This window comes from Sinohyriopsis cumingii, chromosome 9 (genome assembly GCF_028554795.1).
Source record: "Sinohyriopsis cumingii isolate HCF-2022 chromosome 9, ASM2855479v2, whole genome shotgun sequence".
In the NCBI taxonomy this organism is placed as follows: Eukaryota; Metazoa; Mollusca; class Bivalvia; order Unionida; family Unionidae; genus Sinohyriopsis; species Sinohyriopsis cumingii.
The window spans coordinates 98,932,689-98,939,870 of record NC_142969.1 but is presented as its reverse complement, the minus strand read 5'-3'; positions in this window follow the sequence as shown (position 1 = coordinate 98,939,870).

Genomic DNA, 7,182 nt, shown 5'->3' with positions numbered 1-7,182 from the left:
GGTTGAGGAGGAGGAGGGGGACGCTGACACTCGTTGAGAAGTACACCGAAATGGGACTAATGGGAAATGAGTCATACAATACGTTGCCTACAAATCTATAGACACCTTTAAACCAAGACCTTCTCAATGGGGATTAGGGTCAGAGTTCTTTCCCAATTCTACAAACAAACCTACACTGGATACCCCCTCAGTCAACTGGTAGAAGCCGCTGCTTACATTGCCGCCCATCATGGCTACGCATTTTCTGATATCAAGAATCATGAGACTAGGAGTGCGAGAAAGAACGTGAAAGCAAAAGAGAGACGTGTTACCTTCTAACAGAAAAAAACAGCCTTTTTTAGGGCTCCAAAAGATTGCTTTTTATTAACTAGGGAACCATATTTGGCTTGGTATCCCTCCTTGACTAAACTATTCTCGAAACAAACTTGACCCATTGGAACACCGCAACAAACTTAACTTTTTAAACCTAACAGTGACCAAACTGGTATATGTCTCTTAGACATAATAATTTAAATAAGATCAGTATGGCTATTTTTATGTACACTACACTAAGTACTAATATTAGATAGATATGTTAGGAAGTAGGAAATTTAACAGACTCGTTAGATTTGAACTAATTGCACAAGTGGTTAACACATTATTGGTACTTTTTACTGTCCATTAGCAAAAACGGGACTTGATTTGAAATAAGTACGGGCTAGCGTTTTGTTGAGTACTTAACACCCATGGCTGTCATTTTGAGCACCTTTTTCCTCCTTTACCACGCTCGGACAGAAAAATGAGTGTGTGGTGAGACTATTCCACTCATGTTTAAAGCCTTTCAGTCAAGTTGTTAAGGACTAGTTAGTCCTACACCTGAGTGGCTAAATTTAAAAGTAGTCTGTGAGTACATAAAAGCCTGGGGATGAGGCTCTCTTTCCTTCCCCAGGAGTAATTAAAAATCACGCGGTGCGTTATTAAACCAGTGATATATGCTCCATTAGAGCGAAAATCACTTTAATTCAAGTAAGCAAGCAAGCAAGTTCGGGTACCGTCTCTAGCACTCTTGATGACACCAACTGTCTGGGTTATTTTCTTTCTTGCAAGCCCCTATGTTCCACTTCTGTTTGTGATAATAACTTGTGATACTTCACATTTTCTAAAGTGGAAATCTTTACAAGCCGTACAAAATACAAAACATATATGACTTTGGCTTTTGACACTTGCACAGACTCTTCACTTTATAAGTGTCACGAGAAAATTGTATATCCAATTTTTACCATTTTCAAAAACACGCACACACTTGCAGCTTGACCAGAAATATGTACATCTTGTTTTGTGGATAAGTCACAGACAAGTCCAAGTCCATAGGTGGTTATGAACGTTAGGAATATCCCCTCATTTTTTCAGAAATATCAAAGCTTGTATGTGCATTTTCCCTTTTCCACTCTATATTAGTGCTTAGATTTGTTCCAAAAAAAGAAAAAAGAAACGAAACAATTTTGAAGAAAAAAACAACTGAATTTTGAATTCAGGTTTCTCTCTGTTTATAATTTTTTTTCAAGTTGATGGTGCATGACAGAGTACATTCGCCTACCTTTCCAAAGTGAGAGCCATTTCTTCACATGTCACTGCCTTTGTTAAATTCGGTTTCATTGGTTAGTTATCGTTAATCTTTAATTTTTTGATGCATTTCTTTTTGATAGAAGATTTAAGGCTTTCTAGTGTTGTAACGGTATTTATATTGTTTAGTCTGTTGATGAAATTATCTATAGCAAAGTGCTTAAGATTTTTTCAGGTTTTTTATTATTTCAAGCCCTACAAAAGGAGACCAAGTTTGTCTTCAAAGAGGATTGAAGCTCTAAATTACACGGGCGGGAAGGAAAACATCGTTATGTTCATTCTAATCATGCTTGCCGTATCTCTTTGTGTTTTAGAGGTCATATTTCTTCTTAAGTAAATACACGCATCAATAGACAGACAGATTGGGTCATCATCCTTGAGTTTCACTGCACTTTCGGTTCTTTACTTCATACAAACCCCAAATTTATTAGTTTGAAAAAAAGAAAGATAACATGCCCCTCAATACTGTAACACATCTGTTCTGACTCTACCGATGTGAGTGTGAGTGTTTATGTTGAAATGTTTAAGTGAGATATAAAAAAAAATGGTCAGCTTGAAAATGCGAACCAATACTGTGACGCTCAGTATTTTGATGTGGTAAGAAGAAATGGTACAACACACACAAAGAGGGCTTGTAAGTTCACATTTCAGTCTGTCTGCACTGTAATGGTAACAACGCAAGAACATAGGGATGATTATGCCACACAGTCCTAGAACAAAACAATGCATCACCCGTTGTAAGCCATTTCATTGGCTATACTTATTTTCTTACCGCGTTCACTTCGAATTGACTTGAGTAGCTATTCACACAGTGACGAGAATGGCCACGCTTTACTGGGTCTATCCTATAGGCGATTTATATAAAAAAAAATATTTTAAAAAATTAAACTAATGCACGAACAATGGTTCCATGGGCGATCCCATGGAAATTGTGTCCGTCTTATTACAAAATACATCAACATTTAATTTAACCGTGCAGATCGCTAGAACAAACCTCTGATCATATACATTTTGAAAAGTGTTGTGTGACACGGATTGCTATTGTCGCTTGGTGTCTGCTTTCTTGTTCGAAAAGAGATCGTTTCGTCTTGACTATAAAAATTTAATTTGACTAAGTTTTACGCACTACTTGAACTCATACATTTACGTTGTAGGTGTAAGCCGTCGTTCTCAGTTTTCTGGAAGTTCGTTTTTGCGTTTCTCAGATGTGATACTATTTTTTATGGACCGAACGAAATTTCTTTTGGCGTGAATCAGGACTGTGGTTTTGTGGCATAATTGGAGAGCATTGATTAAAGCTCAGTTATGTCGTCTTCGAAATTGCTGACACGGATTTGAACTAACACTTCAGGTTTTGTGTGAGGCGATACGGTACATCATTGCCTTTTACTTCCTCAATGAAATCGTTTCATCTTATTGCAAAATTACATTTGACTAGGTTTCATACGCAGCAGGTCCCTGTATATAAGGAGAGTGTCTTAGCGTCAGAGTATTCATTCCGCTCTCAAACGATCAAGAAGATGGAAGAGTTAGCACAGATCGACCTGCTGGTCAAATATTTGCTAAAAGTCATACGAAAGCATAATTCACAGGCGAAAGTGGCAACAAAACTTACTCTTTTGGTCGTTGATTTGATGAGAGTCATACGAAAGTGTGTAAGTGCTAATGAAGTTTGCTATATCTGCAAAGGTAAATGGGTATTTGTCTCCAGAATACCTGCTTCGTCTAAGAAAGAGAGACAAAAGTCAAGATACCTAATATCGTTGTCAGGAGAAAGGACACTGGAATTCAGAGTGCCCTACGAGAAAAGAAAAGAAACAGAAACAAGACGAAACAGAGAAGAGGGATTCAGATTCAGAAGAAGAAGAAGAAGAAGAAGAAGAAATTGAAGATGATGAAGAACTTGTGCCAGTAAAGACATGGAAATGGAAAAATTGACAATGTGAGCCGATGGGTTGGCCCTGATGTGAAATTTCATACTACCTTCTAAAAGAGAATAGACCAGAAAGAACACGTAAGTGTCTCTTGGTCTTGACATTGTATAATAAGGATGCCGTGTTTTGTTTTTACTCACACTTTATGAAATTGTGCTCTTTCACCTCTCTCTCTATCCCTCTGGATCATGTTTTAGTTAGAACTGAAATGGAAGGATGTTTTCCTTCACGCACGCTCTTTAGGCATGCAAGTTCGTAAACAATAGTCAGTCTATTCATCCATCATTTTGTGTCTTGATGTTTCCTAAAGCACACACTGATGCCATAAAATAACGGGTTAAATGAGTTTTGTAGTGTTGGGAGTGGGGGTGGGGGTGGGGTGTAGGTGTTTGGCAGAGTTGGTCATTGCAGGTGAGGGCTTAGGTTCTTTCAAAAAACTTTTTCTTCTTCACTCTTTGTTGATGGAATATAATGGGTTATTTTCTTCACTCTCTGTTGATAGTATATGTAAAGGGTTATTTCTTCACTCCGTGTGGATAGTGTATAATGGTTTTATTCTTCTTCCCTCTGTGGTGCGCGCGCGCGCGTGTGTGTGTGTGTGTGTATGTGTGTGTGCGCGTGTGGTGTGTGTGTGTGTGTGTGTTCGCGTACGTTGTGTAGATCGTATATTTGGTTGTTTTGTTTCTTCCTCCCGAGTGTGGATAGTATATTTGGAGTTTGTTTTTTCCTCTTCCCTCTGTGTGTGTGTGTGTGTGTGTGTGTTTGGGTGTGTCTGCGCGCGTATGTTGTGTGTGTGTGTATGTGTGTGTGTGTATTGGTCTCTGTCCCTATAAAACTCACTTTATCCCTATCAGATACACTCTACCTACCTACCTACAGTAGCGCGTATTCAGGTCAGCCACTTGCAACACTGTTGCCATTTATCCCCTAGTGTTCAGTACAGTGACGTCACTGACGCTGGAAATTTTGAGACTATAAATATCGACTTGGGGATTTCCACATTTTGTAGCTATACATATATACTAGAATTCATAAACAGGAACGTCACTCAAGCTGAGGCTATAAAAAGATAGTGGGATTTTCCAAAGGAAAAACCCACAAGTTGGAGCTATAAATAGATAGTGGGATTTCATAGGAATTTCAGCTGATTATAGATACATAGTTATTTATCCACGATCGTCACAGAAGTTGATATTGTAAGTAGTTACTAATTTTATCCACTTTAGTCTAAACCATTGTAACTTAATTTTCGGGATATGTTTATTTTCCTTTAAATTCTGGGACAATTTCGTCATTTTAACATTACTTTTAGTCACATCCATTTTGTCGTTGAGTATTTCCTTGATTATAGCTATTTATAGCATCATTACAATTATGCAAATTTTTGAACACCCCAGCAAGATTTTAGGTCTTGGTAATGCTTTATATATAAATCCCACGCTTGTACTAGTGTATGTATGTTTCTGTCTCTGTTGTGTTTGACCCTCTACCATCATTGTCCCTAGATAGTCCCACCATGTTCAATTCCCCTTGACGCTATACAGATCCACCATGTTCAATTTCCATATGTTAAATTCCCTTGAGGCTATATCCCCCAGGGGTTTCCGTAATGTTAAATTTCCCATTGTCCCTAGACAGTCCCACGATCTATTCCCCATGTTAAATTTCCCTTGTACGTAAAGTGACCCACAATTTATTCCCATGTTAAATTCCCCTTGTACGTAAAGTGACCCACGATTTATTCCAATGTTAATTCCCATTGTACGTAATCTGACCCACGATTTTTCGCCATGTTAAATTTCCATTGTACGTAATCTAACCCGGGGGGGGGGGGGGGTCTGTAATGCTAATTCCCATTGTACGTAAAGTGCCCCCCTTCACTACTTACATGACCGATCCATTGCGGTGTCTCACTGTGAGCTAACATAGATATTTACTTCCATACCGCGACGGTGAGGTTGGGGTGGGGCGTGGTGTGTGTAGGAACAAATATCGCACGATTTGTGCTATCATGCTGAGTATTTTATCTTTGTGTACGCGCTTGCAAGCTTTAGGTGGTATATATGATAGGACAGGACCATACCCCAAGATTATATTTTAAAACATTAGTTTATCGAAGGGACATAATATCTAATGGCTGAAACGAATTTCAAGGAATCGAAGACAGTACCGTTTCTTTGGACCTTTTATTCTTTTAATTTCTGAGTACTGAAACTATCTCTTATATTCTACAGAAACTTTAACATAGCAAACCTGATACCCAAAGTGTTTCCATAATGTCTGAGTTGACATGGGAAGAATATGGCTGCGAGTGTAGTACAACTTATTTGACATAGCCTTTGGCCTTTAATTTGATATCTTGGTTATAAAATCATCGAACTTGCCTCAGACACAGTCAAGATACACGCAATTCCTATGTTGGTTTAAATCCATAATTACCTTATCTATAATTATAAAAACCTTAATAACAAACAAACAAAAGAAAACTGAAAGCAATAACTGTTATCTAAGTGGCATTATTCAATGTATTCTTTATATACAGCCGCAAAATAGGTTTGATAACAACCATGCCATCATAGCTAAAAACCCGTGTCTAAGCCTTTGACCTTAAATCAATCGCTCAAGTACTGAAGATCAATTCTTTCGTTGCAATGAAGCTAATACTATGTTAGGTCAAAATTTCGCACGTAGGCTTAGAATTGACTTCCTTCATAATGTTATATATATATATATATATATATATATATATATATATATATATATATATATATATATATATATATATATATATGATTAATTTATATCTTATTTAATTGTTTGTAAGTTTTAAAATCTTTCCATGTTTTAAAAAATTCATTAAAAATCAAAACAATGTAGTTCTGTTGACTAGGAACTCGTACTTTTTCCATAAAATAGTTTAACCTTGACTGTTCATTTCTGTAAACACACAAGGTTGACCTGGTTTCCGACCTTAATTCAAATTTAGTAACAGTCACGTCAGCAAGTTCTTTTTATATTTATTTTTATTCTGGGGGTAAAAAGAGTGAGATTGAGACTGTATTGAATACGTGACCCTAGGCTTGTAAATAGTTTTATTGAGAAAAAACAACAACTTTTTTCCTCGGAATAAAATGATTGGTTTTTATCAAGGTCATAATGGGGCTAAGTGCGTTTTTTATATATGTAAACATGATTACGTGATCCTCTGTTTCACAATTCAGGCATTTCCTAAATTGTGCGTTAGTTAGTTTTCAATAAGTGATTCTTAGAGAGCATTTAGTCAGTGTGGGCTCACAAAACGATTGATGTCAAATCGTTTCCTTCTGTTGAAGCCAGTTTTCGAGTTATATGTTAATTTGTCTTCAAATTATTTGGATTCTAAAAGATTCATTCTTTTCTCTGGAAATATGTTTGTGCTCATACAGAATTCTTGAACAAAGATATTTCTTAAAAAATTTGGATTTCCAAAACCGGAGGATTATTTTTTGTGTTTCTTCAAGGAACTGTAGACAGCAACATTGAACAGGATACAGCATAAGTCATCGCCTTATATCCTGGATTCTTCGTCGGGACTCGAACTTGAAATCATTAGAGCATTTTATTCATAGGACTTCTAAATTATATTCTTGGTTTACTTTTGGATTTG